Genomic DNA, 17,814 nt, shown 5'->3' on the forward strand with positions numbered 1-17,814 from the left:
GTCAGGTCAGGCATTAGTTGGACATGCCCTCAATCTCTGTTCTATCTTTATTCCTGCATATCTTGAAAAATCGATTTTCATCATGCAATGCATTCTAATTGCAGTTCCTCTCCACCAACTTTTCTCAGGGCCTGCCCAAATCCCCTCACTCCCAAATCCACACCCTTTCTCTCTCTCTCTGGTATTAGAAAGCAAAAAGACATATAATAATAATAATAATAATAATAATAATAATAATAATAATAATAACAATAACAACAACAACAACAACAATAATAATGATAATGAATTAAAACAAAAAACAAGCAAGCCCGAAAAGGACAAAACAAGGAAACAAACAAATAAACAGAAGAAAAAGAGCCAAAGAAAAAGGACAAGATGCACAGAGATACATAGAGCTGTGTAGACACATGTGTTTTCATATACAGAAAACCATAAAAACAAAACAAAAAGCACAAAAGTTAATATGTACCCAAAAGACATGCAAAATTAAAAATATTAACCTCCCAAAATGCCAGTGAATTTGGTTATTTTGTTTTCCATCTACTACTGAGCATGGGGCTTGGCCTTACTTGTTTGTATATCCAAGGAGACTCTTTTGGACAAAACTAATTTTTGTTCTTGTCACTAGGTTTTGGATGGGGGCTTGTTATAGCTTGCCAAGAGCTTCTGAAATAGGAGGCTTGTGTCCACTTCCCCTCTCAGCACTGGTACACCATCTCACTTAGACTAGTAAATGCCTGTTCATGCTTCCACATGTTCTGGGAGTTCATATGTGTATCAGTCCTGTTGTGTTTAGAAGGTCATTTATGCACAATGTCCTTCACCATGCCTAGCTCTTACCATTTTTCCACCTCCTTTTCTTCAGCATTTGCTGATGCCTGAGTGAGTTTTGTGGGTACTTTCCATTTAGGACCGAGCGGGCTACTGCTCAGGGAACTTCTTTGACGATGGCTGAGTGCGACAGTGTTTTAAGAATATAGCAGAATCTTCTAAGGAGTCATTTTATTGCTACGTTATTTTAGCAGAGCAATAGTATTTGGTCTCCCCCTAGGTCCATGGCTTATCTATGTTTGTTTTCTTTGCAACCCTAGGAATGTTGGGTTTCCTCTCATGGAGTAGTCCATAAATCCAACCAAATATTGCTTTGTTAGTCCCACAAGCTTTGTGCCAATATTTCATGACTGCACACTGGCATCCTGTAGTAGGGAACCATTGTTGATTAGAGGGTTTGTAGCTGTGTTGTTATTTACCCTTTTCCTTTGGTAGCATGCAGAATACCTTCCAGTATTGTAAATACTAGTGCATAGGAAAAATGCTCTAGGTAGGCACCATACCAACTTCTCCATGTTCAATAAATCCTGCTGGTGTTGTCTTCAGAAATGCAACCTTACCTTCATTTTGTGTAGAGCAACCAATAACCTTGGAAGTAGCCTGGGTTGTTTGGATGTTTCCATAGGGCCCATTTAGCCAAAAACTCAGTGAACTCACTTCCAGAAGTGTATGTTTCATTTGGTGGTAAGGAATGTCTAGTTATGGATTTTTCTTTCTTGTTATTTGGTGATTCCTCTGAGACTTATTTCATATATATGTATATATATTAAGAAGCCTCTGCTGTATTTTTTTTACATATAACTAAAATGGCCCTTAGTTTTATTTCTTTAAGATGTTGTAAATCCCTGAATGTGGATATCTTAAAAATTGAGCTCCAAATAGGATTAATTCAGTTGCCTTGTACTTGTGATGAATTATGTCTGTGAGTTAGGGACAGTTCTATAAGTCTCCTAGAAGTTAACTTTCAATCTTAATAAGCACAAAAAACAAATGTTTCTTTATCAAGATACCAGCTACTAAGAAACTGCTTAATTCAAGAAACTCCAGGTCATTCAACCTGTCTTAACAACAACTGCAATTTCTATAACAGTTAATGTGATGTGTATGTTTGTGTGATGTGTATATATTTCTCTATGATGTAATGTGATGTGACTCAATGTGGTGTGTGTGTGTGTGTGTGTGTGTGTGTGTGTAGTGTAGTATATGTACGTGTGTGTGTGTGTGTGTGTGTGTGTGTGTGTGTGTGAGTGAATGCTAGACTGAAAACAATTTCATATTGGGGTCATCATCATCCACCTTATATAACACCAGGGCATTTTGTAGCCCATGAGAGGGTGGGAATTCTTTTGCCTCTGCTCCTCATTTCACCAAAAAAGGATCAGGTTTTCACATGCGGAGAGCAAGTGGGTAGAGAGTTGTTTAGTTTCTATGTGTGTGCAGGCTTTTTGTTATTTCCACTGTTGAAGTCCAGCTTTAGTCCATGGTGATCTGATAATATTCAAGGTATTATTTCATTCTTCCTGTATCTGTTGAAGCTTTCTTTGTGATCTAACATATGATCAGTTTTGGAGAAGGTTCCCTGAGGTGCTGAAAAGGTATAATCTTTTTGTGTTAGTTGAAGAATTCTGTAGATATATGTTATATCCATTTGATTCATGACATTGGTTAGTGTCCTTATTTCTTGGTTTCGTTTCTGTTTTGTTGACCTATCCTTTGGAGAAAATAGGGTTGTGAAGTCTCCCACTATTAATGTGTGGGGATAGATATGTAATTTAAGCTTTGTTAATAGTTCTTTTACAAATATAGGTGCCCTTGTATTGCGGGCATAGATGTTCAGAATTGTGATGCCATCTTGGTTGACTTTACCTTTGATGACTATGAAGTATCCTTTCTCATCCCTTCTGATTAATTTTGGTTGAAAGTCTATTTTATTAGATATTAAAATGGCTACACCACCTTGCTTCATGTGTCTGTTTGCTTGGAATATCCTTTTTTAGCTTTCTACTCTGTTGTGATGTCTATACTTGGGGGTGAGATATGTTTTTTGAATGCCAAAGAATCTTGGATCTTGTTTATGCATCCGTTCAGTTAGTCTGTATATTTTTATTGAAGAATTGAGACCACTGCTGTTGAGAGATATTACTGACCAGTGACTGTTAAGTCCCTTGATTTTGATGTTGACTGCAGTAGAATTTTTGAGTGGTTATGTTTTTGCAACAGTGTACTTATCTATTTCCTGTGTAATTTTGGGTGTAGCTTGTCACTTTGGGTTGGAAATTTCCTTCTAGTAACTTCAGGAAGGTCGGAATTGTGGATCATTACTGTTTGAATTTTTTTGTCATGGAATATCTTGTTTTCTCCATTAATTGTTATTGAAAGTTTTGATTGGAAGAGTAGTCTTGACTGGCATCTGTGATCTCTTAGGGTTTTCAGGACCTGTGCCAGGGCTCTTTTGGCTTTTATGGTCTCTGCTGAGAAGTCAGGTATAATTCTCATAGCTTTGCCATTAAATGTTACTTGGCCTTTTCCGCTTGTCGTGTTTAATATTTTTCTTTATTCTGTACATTTTGTGTTTTGATTATTATGTGGTGGGAGGATTTTTTTTTCTGGTCTATTCTATTAGGTGTTCTGTAGGCCTCCTGTTTGTTTTTATGAATCTCCTTCTTTAAACTGGAGAAATTTTCTTCTATGATTTTCTTGAAAATATTTTCTGGGCCTTGGAGCCATCTTCTCTTTCCTCAATTCCTATTATCCTCAGGTTTTGTCTCTTCATGGTGTTCTTGATTTCTTGGACGTTTTGTGTCAGGAATTTTTCAGAATTAACATTTTCTTTGATGGTTGCATCAAATTCTACAGTTGTATCGTCTACTCCAGAGATTCTTTCCTCCATCTCTTGAATTCTGTTAGAGAAGCTTCCGTCTGCATTATTTGCTTTCTTCTCTAAGTTCTCTCATTCCCAGCTTTCTTCTGTCTGTGCTTTTACCATTGTTTCCATTTTCATCTTCAGATTGTGAACTGTTTTATTGATTTCTCTCACTGATTGTATTTTCCTGAATTTCTTCCAGTGCCCCTTTAATGTCTTCAATCTGTTTGGCTACATCTTCCTGCATTTGTTTACAGATTTTATTCATTTCCTCCAGTATCATCTCTGTTTCTCAGGATTTGAGCTCATTTTCTTGTTCTTCATTTGTGTTTGAGTTCTCAGGGTTGAATTCTTTGGGATAGCTGGGATCTAGAGATGCCATATTGTTTTGGTTTTTGTTGTTTGTGTTTTTAAGCTGGCCTTTAGTGATCTTACTGTCTCTTATGTTGGGAGGTAGTTTCTGGTGTCCTTCACTGGTCTTTGAGAGCAGTTTGTTGGTGAATGTCTATAAGTCGAGGGCCCTCACTTGAGATCAGGGAACCCTTCCCTGAATCTGGCAGGCAACCTGGTTTCAGCCACAGGGGACTTTGCTCCACACCTTGGCCTCCCCAGTGGGTGAACAGAGGCAGGTGCTGGTGCTCTGCAGCCCAAGGATCAGTTCGAGGTAGTGTAGATAAAGCCGGTTATCATGCCTTTGGCTAGGCTTTGAAAACCTCACCCTTGGGCATTGAGGCTTTGGGGGGGCTATGCTCAGTCTGCTCTAGAGTGTCAGAACCCCTGCTGGCATGTGGCAGTTGGCTAGGCTTCTTCCTGAACTGTCCAGGCCACGGGCTTGGTTCAGTCCTGCCTGAGAGAGCAGATACTGCTCTCTGGCTTGTGGCAGTTGGGTAGGCTTCAGCCTGATCCTTTCAGGCAGGTTCAGTCTGGCCTGAGAACCAGAACTTCCACTGTGTTGTGGTAGCTAGCTGTGTTCTGCCTCAGCTTGCAGAAATGGCTTCCTGGGTCTTCCTAGTTTCTGGTGGCTGGCTAGGTTTCAGCCTTATCCCTTTGGGCAGTTTAGTCCCTCCCATGAGCGTGGGAGCCCTGCTGGGCTGGGGTAGCTGGCTAGGCTTCTGCCTGAAGCATTCACATTGGTTCAGTTCCACCCAACTCTTCAGGAACAGTCCTCTGGGGGCAGCTGGCTAGGTTTTTTCTCGATCCATTAAGAAAGTGCCACCTCAGATCAATCAACCCGAGATTACAGCTATAGAGCCACAGATGCCTGGGCCCCATATAGAGGAGTCCCTCCATGGGCTGGAAAGATGATCTAAGATCAGTTCTATCCCAGATCCACACACTTGGCTCCCCCTTGGCTAGCAGACACTGACACTGTTTCTATATGGCCCACAGAACATTCAGAGAGGGAGAGAGAAGGAGCACAGGTATGGCACTCTAGGTTGTGCTGGGCTTTGGACGTTGTGCCCATGTGATTTCCAGCTCCTGGGCAGTCTGATGTCAGATCCACCTGTTTTCCTGAGTTGTCCCCAGGCCAGCAGCTTCAGACTCTGGTGCATCACTGCCCATAGTTCAGTCCCTGATACCAAGTCCGTGATATAGAGCACAGCTGCAGCTCACAGGCAGGTATGAGTCCAGATTCTGGGGACTGGGAACCTATTCTCCATGGGCCAGTTGGATGGCCCAAGGCTGGACCCACTGTGCAGATCCCTCTCCTCTAGGGCTCTCCTGGTCTTGTGGTCTGTTTCTTCCAGCTGTGTCCCTAATCTCTATCCTGCAGATCAGATACCATGCATGTTTGGTGATGCCATCTTCAGCATGTACTCTGATCTAGTTACTCACTCATTTAATAGTCAGTAGGGAAGAAAATAACTTCCACCCTTTAACAGCCAAGTCTACACACACATGGAGGAATATTATGACTTTTATGAGAAAAAACATAATATTCATAAATATTCATTTCATTAGGGTAGTATTTTGTGAATAGTTAGTTGACTTGGGTGTCAAAGTTCATTCCCATGTTGACATACTTTTAGTGATTCACAAAAATGCAATGTTATTTTCTCCTTTTTAGTGATTCATAAGAATATAATGTTATTTTCTCCATTTTGGTAGGATCTGTGGAAAGGGAGATGAATAACATCTTTTTTCCTTTTTTATTAACTTATTCAGATTATATTTAAATTGTTATCCCATCACTTGTACCCTCCCATTCCTAGCTCCCTCCTACTTTCACCCTATTCCCCTCCTCTAGATCTATGACCAAGGGGGACTTCCTCCCCCACTATATGGTCATAGGCTATCAAGTCTCATCTTGATAGCCTGCCTATTCTTTCTCTGAGTGCCACCAAGTCTCCCCACCAAGGGGAAGTGGTCAAATATGGGGCATCAGAATCCATGTCAGAGTCAGTCCCTGCTCTCCACACAACTGTGGAGAATGTCCTGTCCATTGGCTAGATCAGAGTAGGGGTTTGATGTTTATTTCTTGTATTGTCCTTGGTTGGTGCAGTAGTTTGATCAGACTATCCAACCCTGGGTGCAGATCCACCCATCATGATGTTCCTCTTGTCAGTTTCTAGGTCCCTCTGGATCATTCTATCTCCCCATTCTCCTATATTTCTCTTACTGAGAGCCCCAATAGGATGCCCTCACATCTATCCCAATCTCTTTGTAAGTGAAGACTTTCATGGGACATCCCTTTTGTGCTAGTGTCCAATTATAAGTGAGTACATACCACGCGAGTCTTTCTGCTTCTGGGTTAAATCACTCAGTATGATCATTTCTAGTTCTATTGATTTGTCCACAGCATTTTGTTAATTTTAATAGATGAGTAGTATTCCATAGTGTAAACTTTAACTATTTTTTAACTGAGGGACATTTAGGTTGTTTCCAGATTCTGGCTATTATGAATAAGGCTGCTGTAAACATGGTTGGGCATCCTTGTTTTGTGGCCTTACTGGAGATACTAGAAGGAAATCTCAAACCTAAAGTGAGAAGCTACAACCAAAATTACATGGGAAATAGATAACTACACTGTCACAAAAACATAACTGCACAAACACTCTACTGCAAACAGCGTCAAAAACAAGGGACTCAACGCTCACAGGTCCTCAATATCCCTCAACATCAATGGTGTCAATTCTCCAATAAAAAGGCACAGACTAACTGAATGGATTCATAAACAAGACCCAACATTTTTCTGCATTCAAGAAATGCACCTCAGCCACAGGGATACACCTTACCTCAGGGCTGGAAAAGGTATTCCAAGCAAATGGACAGAAGCAGCAAACTGCTGTAGCCATTTTAATATCCAATAAAATAGACTTCCAACCAAAATTAATCAAAAGAGATGAAGATGGCCACTTCATACTCATCACAGGTAATGTCAACCAAGAGGACCTCACAATTCTAAACATCAATGCTCCCAATTCAAGGGCATCCGCATTTGTAAAAGAACTATTATTAACAAAGCTTAAACCACACATCGATCCCTAATAGTGGGAGACTTCAACACCCCACTTTCACCAAAGGATAGGTCAGCAAAACAGAAACTAAACTTAGAAATAAGGACACTAACCAATGTCATGAATCAAATAGATCTAACAGATATCTACAGAATTTTCACCCAAACACAAAAGATTATACCTTTTTTTCAGAATCCCATGGACCCTTCTCCAAAATTGATCATATAGTAGGTCACAAAGCAAGCCTCAACAGATTCAAAGAGATTGAAATAATGTTTTGTATACTATCAGATTATCATGGCCTAATCCTGGACTTCAACAAGACCAGAAATATCAAAAAGCCTACACATACACATGGAAACTAAACAACTCTCTACTTAATGACACCTGGGTCAGAGAAGAAATTAAGGACTTCCTGAAATTCAACAAAAATAAAAGAACAACATACCCAAATCTGTGGGACACATTGAAAGCAGTACTAAGAGGGAAATTCATAGCACTAAGTACCTTTATAAAGAAATTGGAAACATCCCATGTAAGCAACTTAACGACATATCTGGAAGTCCTAGAAAAAAAGCAGAAACATCCAAGAGGAGTAGATGTCTGGAAATAATCAAACTCAGGGCTGAAATCAATAAATTACAACAAAGAGAACAATTCAAAGAATCAACAAAACTAGGAGCTGGTTCTTTGAGAAAATCAAGAAGATAGACAAACTGTTAGGCAAACTAACTAAAAGGCAGAGCAACACTATCCAAATTAACAAAATCAGAAATGAAAAGGGAGACATAACAACAGACACTGAAGAAATACAAAGAATCATAAGATCCTACTTTAAAGGCATACATGCCACAAAATTTGAAAATCTAAGTGAAATGGACAATTTTCTTGATCAATTCCACTTACCAAATTTGAATCAAGATCAGATAAACAAATTAAATAGTCCTATTTCTCCTACAGCAATAGAAGCAGTTGTTAATAGTCTCCCAACCAAAAAAAGCCCAGGGCCAGATGGTTTCAGTGAAGAATTCTACCAGACCTTAAAGATAGAGCTAATATTGATACTCTTCAAGCTATTCCAAAAGATAGAAATGAGTGGAACATTACCAAATTCATTCTATGAGGACACAGTCACATTGATACCTAAAACACACAGAGATCCAACATAAAAAGAGATTTCAGACCAATTTCTCTAATGAACATTGATGCAAAAATACTCAATAAAATACTTCCACACTAAATACAAGAACACATCAAAGATATAATTCACCATGACCATGTTGGCTTAATTTCAGGTATCCAAGCAAATGTAAATAAAGGTAAGCAGGCTAGAGAGAGTAAGACACAAGGAACATACCTCAACATAATAAAGGCAATTTATAGAAAGCCAGTATCCAACATCAAATTAAATAGAGAGCAACTTAAAGAAATTCCACTATAATCAGGTTCACGACAAATCTGTCTGTTCTCTCTCTATCCAGTCAATACAGTACTTGAAGTTTTAGCTAGAGCAATAAGACACTAAAAGTGATCAAGCAGATTTAATTTGAAATAAAGAATTCAAAGTATCTCCATTTGCATCCGATATGATAATATACATGAGTGATGCCCAGAGTCCTAGCAGGGAACTCCTACAGCCAGTAAACACCTTCAGTGAAGTGGATGGATACAAAATAGGTAAAAAAAAAAAAGCAGTCATTGTTTGTACAAAGAACAAGTGGACTGAGAAAGAAATTGGGGAAACACTCCCTTCACAGTATACTCAAATAATATAAAATAACTTGGTATTACTACCCAAACAAGTGAAAGACCTGTATGTCAAGATCTTCAAGTTATTGAAGAAAATACTGAGAAGATCAGAAGATGGAAAAAGATATTCCATGCTGATGGATTGTAAGAGTAACAGTAAAATTGGCCATCCTACCAAATATAATCTATAGATTCAATGCAATCCCCATCAAAATTCCAACTCAGTGAAAATTCTTCTCAGACACTGAAAGAACAAAACTCAGTTTTATATGAAAAAGATAAACTCAGAATAGCTATTATAGTCCCAAATAGTAAAAAAAAAGAATTTGGAGCTATCACCATCCTGATTTCAAGCAGTACTACAGAGCAAAAGCAATAAAATTTGCATGGTATTGGCACAAAAACAGACATGTTGATCAATGTAATTGAATTGAACACTGATACATAAATCCACACACCTATGGACACCTGGTTTTTAATAAAAAGCCAGAAATATACGATGAAAAAAACTTCAACAAATGGTGGTGGTCTGACTAGATGTCTGCATGTAGAAGAATGCAAATAGATCCATATTTATTATCCTGAGCAAAACTCAAGTCCAAGTGGTTCAAAGCTCTAAGACAAAACCAGATACAGAACTTAACAGAAGAGTAATTGGAGAGTAGCCTTGGATGTATTAGCAGAGGAGATGACTTTCTGAACAGAACTTGGATGGGCTAGCTCTTGCTCTAAGGTCAACAATCAATAAATGAAACTCGTGAAACTGATAGGTTTCTGGAAGGCAAAGGACATTATCAATACAGGAAAATATTTTTGCCAACTCCTCATCTGATAGAGGGCTAATATCCAAAAAATATAAAGAACTCAAGAATCTAGACATCAACAGACAAAATATTCCAGTTAAAATAAAGGGGCACAGAGATAAATAAAGATAACTCAAGATAGGAAACTCAAATGGCTGAGAAACACTTAAAGGAATGTTTAACATCTTTAGCCCTCAGGATAACACAAATAAAAATGACTTTGAGATTCCATCTAATACCTGTCAGAAGGACTAAGGTTAATAATGCAAGTGACTGCTCATGTCATTAAGGATGTGGAGCGAGGGGAACACTCCTCCATTGCTGGTGGGAGTGCAAACTTGTACAGTCACTTTGGCTATCAATGTGGCAGTTCCTTAGAAAACTGGGAATTGAACTACATCAGGCCCAACTATACCACTCTTGGGCATATATTCAAAGGATCCTCCATCCTGTCACAAGGACACTTGCTCTACTCTGTTCATAGCAGCTTTATCCATAATATCCAGAAACTGCGAACAATGTAGATGTCTCTCAACTGAAGAATGGGTAAAGAAAATGTTTTATATTTATACAATGAAGTATTATTCAGCTTTTAGAAAAAATGACATTTTATGAGAATTTCAGGCAAATAGATGGACCTAGAAAAAAGTCATCCCAAGTGAGGGAACTCAGACCTAGAAAGACAAACATGATATGTATTCATATATAAATGGATACCGATTGTTAAGTAAATGATAATTATGCTACAACCCAAAGACCCAAAGTGGCTAAATAACAAGGAGGCCTCTAAGTGGAATGCATGGATGTCCCTGCAAAGGGGAAATAGAATAGATTTCATGGATGGATTGTGGATGGTGGGGATGAGAATAGGAGTGGTCAGGCATACGTGGAGGATGGGATGAAGGGGGAGAATATGTGGAGAGATGACTGGAGTTGGGGGGCATTTGGGGAGTGATGTGGAAACAGTGCGATAGAAGCTTCCAGGATTCTACAAGTGTGATCCTAGTGAGGGTTTCTAGTTAATGAGGATATGGAGCCTGAACCGTCCATCTTCTATAACCAGGCAAACATTCCAGTGTTAGGAGTGGGACACCAATGACACAAAACCTTCCACCTACAATGTGTTCTGCCTGAAAAATGTGCTGAGGCTATGGAGAGGCAGAACTTGGGCAATGAATGACTGGTTTAATTTGAGGCCCACACCAGGAGAGGGAACCCATGCTGAACACTGCTTGGATGACCAGGAAATTTAGGCTTGATAGCTTAGAGACATAGGAAGAAAAAAAAATCAATAAACATTCTGAATGATATTCTGCTATATCCACTGATTAGTGTTGAGCCCAGTCGTCATCACAGAGGCCTCTGATGGCAGCTGTTGGGAACAGATGCATAGACCCACAGCCAAATATTAGGTGGAGAGAGACCCAATTTGGAGATCTCCATTGGGTCACTCCTCTTGGAGCTTTGGGAACTACATGAAAGAAGGAGAGGAAGAATTTTTGGAGACAGAGGGGTTAAGAACACCAGGAGAGCACAGTTCACAGCATCAAATGAGCAGGGCTCACAGGGGCTCACAGAGATTAAAGCAGCAATGACTGAGTGTATATTGGTCTGTACTAGGCCCTTTGCATATGTTATGTTTTTTTGGCTCATGTTCTTGTGGGACTACTAATGGTGGGAGTGGGGTTATCCCTGACTCTTTCATCTGCTCTTGGGACCCATTTTCTCCTACATGGTTGCCTTACCCACTTGATATGAGTATTTGTGCCCAGTCCTGTTGTATCTTGCCATGTGGTGTTTGGTTGATAATCCCGAGAGGCCTGCTCTTTTCTGAAGGAAAATGGAGGTGTGGATTGGATGGAGAAGAAATTGCGGTAGGGATGGGAGAAGTGGAGGGATGGAAAGCTGAGTTCAATATATTGAAAATAATAAAAATAAGAAAAACTAATCCCAGAAGGCATAGCTATCTTAAGTTATAGCAAAATAAGCCAGGTGTGGTGGCACATGCCTATAGTCCTAGTACTTGGGAAGGCAGAGGCAGGTAGATCTCTGTGAGTTCAAGGCCAGCCTGGTCTATAAAGCAAATCCAGAACAGCCAGGGCTACACAGAGAAAACCTGTCTTAAAATATCCCCTAGCTATTTATTTATTCTTTAACTTATTCTTGTTACATCTCAATGGTTATCCCATCTCTTGTATCCTCCCATTCTTCCCTCCGTCCCATTTCCCCCTTATTCTCCTCCCCTATGACTGTTCCTGAGGGGGATTTCCTCCCCCTGTATATGCTCATAGGGTATCAAGTCTCTTCTTGGTAATAAATAAATAAATAAATAAAATAAGTAAAAAAAAAAAAAAAAAAAAAAGATCCCCTAGCCTCCAAAAGAGATGCGACAAAATCAACATCAAACAGAACCTATCCAGAAGAGCTGGTGAAGGGTGCTTTATACTCATCAAGGGAAAAAGTCAACAACAGGGCATGACAATCCTAATCATGCTCATGTCAAACACAGGATCACCCAACTTCACCACGGAAACAATACTAGTTTTAAAAGCACAGATCAACCCCAGCACAGAGATGGTTTGTGGTTTTAACACCCCCTTTTCAGCAATAGACCTCTAATACAGGGAAAAAATGAATTAGAGAAATTCTGAAGTTAGGTGACCTCATTAGTCAGTTCTATCACTACATTTAACACACCTTGTGCTCTTGTGAACCTCTAGGTAGAAAACATGTGTACAGAAAGTATTGTTTGTCTACTATGTACTCAGCTGCCTTCAAGGACCCCCCACATAGAACAATACTTTCAAAGTATCTTCAAAATATAAGTATTTTGTCCCTATGATGTTGTAAAAATTGAGAATTTTTGAAACACAAAATATATTAGTTTCAAAGCTTTTTTTTTTTTTTTTTTACATTTCTAGAGACAAGTGATGTAAATAAGGACTCCTTTATGTTTCTACACACTACGTACACAACAACGCAAAACTTTACAGGACAATGGTTGCTCATCTCACTGTGAGCACACAGGCTTAGAGCTTGACATTTTGTCCTCCTGGACACCAAGACACAAACACACTGTGGGCAACTCAAGAGCGGTTTATACCAGGTGGAGGTGGTGCACGCCTTTAATGTCAACACTCGGTTGGCAGAGGCAGGCAGATCGCTGTGAGTTTGAGGCCAGCCTGGTCTACAAAGTGAGTTTAGGACAGCCAAGGCTACACAGAGAAACTCTGTCTCAAGAAATAAAAAAAAGGAGAGGTTTATTTCCTCCCCAGACAGTATTATACATGAATTTTCACCAAAAGTATTTACAAACCATGCTGTTTTACTAGTTCTATTTATAAAGTATCCCAGGCACTTAAGAGAAGTTAAGAAAGATAATTTCTTCAAAAAGTACCAGTATATTTGTTTGGGTGTTTCAGAGTTTCTGTGTAGACAATGCTTGCCTTGAAATGTCTGTGCCTCTAGGCAGTGGTGGCGCAAGGCTTTAACCTCATCACTTGGGAGGCAGAGGCAGGTAGATGGCTGTGAGTTCGAGTCCAGCATAGTCTACAAAGTGAGTCTTAGACAGCCAAGGCTACACAGAGAGACCCTAGAAACAAACAAACCAAACCCCCCCAAAGTACAACAAAACAAAACAAAAAAACTAAACAGTACTGTTGATCTTGGTTCTCTAAGTTCCATCCAGGTAGCTTTAGCCGGGCATGGTGGCACACGCCTGTAATCCTAGCACTCCGGAGGCAAAGGCAGGCGGATCGCTGTGAGTTTGAGGCCAGCCTGGTCTACAAAGAGTCCAGGACGGCCGAGGCTACACAGAGAGACCCTGTCTCAAACAACAAAAACAAACAAACAAACAAACAAACCAAAATGAAATGTCTGTGCCTCAGAAATTCTCCTATTAAAGGCATGCACTACCATGATGCCCAGCAAGACATTTGGGTTTGGTAGCACAGGGTTTGTTATAAGACGTACAATTAATATGATTAAAGTTGAAAAGAAAGGTATGTTAATGTAATCAATCATTGCACAATTCACATAGGATGAATTATCTCACAAACAGATATTGATGTCATGATCATAAATGAATGTGTACAAATATTACTGATAGTATTACTGGTATGGCAATGCAAAACTTAAAGTAATTAGTGCAAATATTTTTTGAACAAAACTGAAAAGAAGTGCCGATTTTTAAAATATGGCTTTGAAAAAAAAAAGAAAATATGGCGTTGATAACTGATAAATATAACTTGTACAACTAAAAGTTTATGTTATTTTATATATTCAGCATGAACTATAATAAATATTTACAACAAATATTGCATCATAAAGTGTTTTCAAATAACCAATAAGCAGACACTATGTCCATTAATTTGAAAAATAGTGAAAAATGGTGGCTGGAGAGATGGCCCATTGGTTAAGAGCACTGACTACTCTTCCAGAGGTCCTGAGTTCAATTCCCAGCAACCACATGGTGGCTCACAACCATCTATAATGTGATTGGATTCCCTTTTGTTGGCCTGCTAATGTACATGTAGCCAGATCCCTGAATACTAATAATAAAAAAATAAATCTTTAAAAAACAACAAATAATGGAAAAATACACACAGAAAAAGAAAAATATTAAAATCTGACCTTTTATATTATTTTAATACAAAAATAGTTTCGAGTTATTAATATACAAATAGACACATAATTTGTAAAATGACTAAGTCAGTCCTATTTTTAAGTTAACTTGAAGGAAAATCACTCTCCTACATAGGGAGAGAAGTGCCTGTCATTATTATTTTGCAGGGAAGTTAACCACCATGCATAAAAGATCCTATAATGCGAATACATGTGCTCTTGTAAATTAATCTGCTTTAATCAGAAGGTAGACACAGTTTGCATATTCTGAGCCTATCATGTATTCGCTTACCGTCTTCCTGATTTTGACAACAAGGAAGTAAAATCCAATTAGAAAATTAGACAACACAAAATTAATGTCAGAGAATATAATGCTAAATGTAGTACTACTTATGATATTTTACATTTATGGTAATTAAGATAAATATACTTATGAAGTTATAATTAGAATCTGAGGAAATTTAACCGACGAAAGAACAATTCCTCTTTCAAATTACAGGTAAAGTCTCTTACATTTGTGTGAAAAACTTTATCAAAAGTGTGAAATCATTTGTGAGCCTTGAAGAGTATAATATACTTGAATGTGTCCCACTTTCTAGAAAAAGTATGATTTGAAATGTGTTGCCTTAATCAGATATGTTCATTGTTGATTGCTTTTATAATTTTGACTATTTTAGCTTAATTTCTAACTCCATAAGGTACTAAGTCACACTTGCACAGCACTCTCTTCCTGTACATATTAGACAAGCCAGCCCCAGAGAGATCACGTAATTACAAGTGTGATCTTAGCAGACATGGGGATGCTGCTGTACACCCTGAAGAGGGACTCAGGCTGATGCACAGTGGTTCCTGGGCTGTTGAGATTGGAAAGGAGAGGAGGTGAGGGACAAGGACAGTATCTGCTGTGAAGCAGACCAGTCTCCTTAGCATACAAGGTGCAAATGTAGACCATACAGCTTTGTAATTTTATCTGAAGTAAGCAATGATCCCTGAGGCCAGTAGACTATTTTATCCGGATACCAAATTTTAAATTTCCCGTGCTGCCTTTGTAGGTCCATTTTAGACTAAACCTATTACAATATCCTTAATGTCAAATGACATTCTAACTGGAACATTTTCCCTCTTCCACTTCTGAGCTGATTACTTACTCCACAGCCACTTTTCAGCAGACACAGTAACGCCACACTGACAATGATCCATTTTTCACTCCTGTGCTTATTTTAGGTGGCTTTCCACCCATTGTTTCCAACCTAATTCCAGAGTATGCGTTACCGTGTTCTGTTTTGAGTTCAGACTTGAGTCCAAGCTGCACTTCTCATTTTCAGGTACTTATTATGCAGTCACCTGCAGCAGCTGTGGGCATATCTGCCTGAGATAAAATACACCTGACGTCCTTTAAGCACTAACATGCATGACTGTTTCTCATTGGTAGGACCTAAGAAACTCAAACAGACTTGTCCGACACTATGTCTCAATCTTGTATCATTGAGAATGCCTAGAAACATCTTTGAGAGGCATGATTGTTTCTCATTGGTAGGACCTAAGAAACTCAAACAGACTTGTCTGACACTATGTCTCAATCTTGTATCATTGAGAATGCCTAGAAACATCTTTGAGAGGCATGATTGTTTCTCATTGGTAGGACCTAAGAAACTCAAACAGACTTGTCTGACACTATGTCTCAATCTTGTATCATTGAGAATGCCTAGAAACATCTTTGAGAGGCATGATTGTTTCTCATTGGTAGGACCTAAGAAACTCAAACAGACTTGTCTGACACTATGTCTCAATCTTGTATCATTTGAATCCCTAGAAACATCTTTGAGAGGCAGCATCACAGTCACTGTGTGCACGGGAACACATTCATGACAGTGAACAAGCGGACATATATTCAGGAAAACAGGTAAAAAATGGCAAGTTGTCAGAGAAGCTATCAGAGAATATAAATATTAAAAATCAGATAAAATCATCTGAGACAGATGAAGGTATTTTTGAAGCATAAAATAGGTCCCAATTCCTACTTCTGACATTCCTGCTCCTAAGCAAACACAGACATTATTTGTCACTTCAGCCTCACACGAGGATATCGCTGGTCACTAACTCAGTGACACTATGTCTTTTCCCAGGAGCACAGCCAGATTTCTAGAATCCCATCAAATACTCTATGAATCTTCTATTATATAATCATTCTCCTGTAAAGCTAACACTGAAAACATCAAAACTCTGAGGAGTTATAGGCATGGGAAAGAATATGGGGAAATGCCCAGTCTCTAGTGGAAAATAAAATGAATAAAACCCAGAATTCTTCTTGTCCTTTGAAAGTGACAGATGAGCCACAGCACTGCACAAAGATTCAGGAATGGAAGAGAGGAGATGACTTAATGGGGGTAAAGACTTGGGATAATGATGCTTCAATCTGTGCTTTCCCAGGGGCACACACATGCCAAATCTTGAAAAGGAATACATGGATAAAAGACTTACTCGATCATAAAATCTCTGGTAAATTTAGTGATTCTCCAATCAATTGTTCTGTTGAGTGGGTAGGCAGTAAAAGTAGGGAAAAATCCAGCAATCATCACATCTCCTTTACTGTCCAAACGGTAATTTATTCTGACCAAGCACTCACTGCTGCTGTAGGAGCACAGAAGAAGTGGAACCTGCAGAAAGCAAGAGACAAAAAGCCATGAGAACAGCATGCTAACAAAGTACCTGCGCATCTGTGAGCATGATAAGGTGAACTCTGCATTGCCCAGCACACATACACGTGGCTCACGTGTGTGTATGTGCACATTTGTTTGTAATTTTACTGGTGACTGAAGATATCCCTTGAATCGTGCCCTGTTTTTTCTGACAAGACTCCTCATTCCTCCATGGAATTGTCCAATGCTTTATTCCCACAAGCTTTGATTCTGAGGCCTTGCCTTCAGAATAACATTTATTGATTAAAAAATATTATTTTAGGATCTTCTGCCACAGGCAGTATGATTTCATCTGAGACTACAGAGATCCAGCCCCAAGGCATGAAATCCTTAGTGGATACATCCACAAATGTGAACCAAAGGACAACTCATGGAAAAGCCATTTATGATATTACAAACATGTCACACCAGATGGTGTCATGGTAGATGAAAGGGAAGAAGGCCAAAAATGACCTATGCCAGGCCTGACCAAGTCTCAACAGCAGACACCATGCTCTGTAGAACTGGAGACTATCAATCTTAGTCTTGCTTTCCTGGGTCTCCATGAGTCATAGAATGCTCCTTTTCCTATAGATGGATGTCTGAATGCCAATATTATGTCCATCTCTGCTCTGAACAGTTTGTGTCTCTTTGTAATGTAACTAATAGTTCTGCTGATTTGATTTCCAATTGATCTGCTTAATGTCATTGTGGAGATCAGGTTTCCTGTGTAAATCTGAACTCTGACTTTCTGTAATACTCTTTTATCCACATGAATCAATGAATTGACATTTTGTTATGATACA

At 39.0% G+C, this 17,814-nt stretch overlaps 1 pseudogene; it reads right to left on the minus strand.

Annotated features, from left to right (window-relative positions):
* Positions 1-17,026, minus strand: part of LOC127203650 (vomeronasal type-2 receptor 116-like) — a 30,684-nt pseudogene extending 13,658 nt beyond the window's left edge.
* Between the last annotated feature and the right edge of the window lie 788 nt (positions 17,027-17,814).

The sequence above is a fragment of the Acomys russatus genome, chromosome 19 (genome assembly GCF_903995435.1).
Source record: "Acomys russatus chromosome 19, mAcoRus1.1, whole genome shotgun sequence".
Taxonomy (NCBI): Eukaryota; Metazoa; Chordata; class Mammalia; order Rodentia; family Muridae; genus Acomys; species Acomys russatus.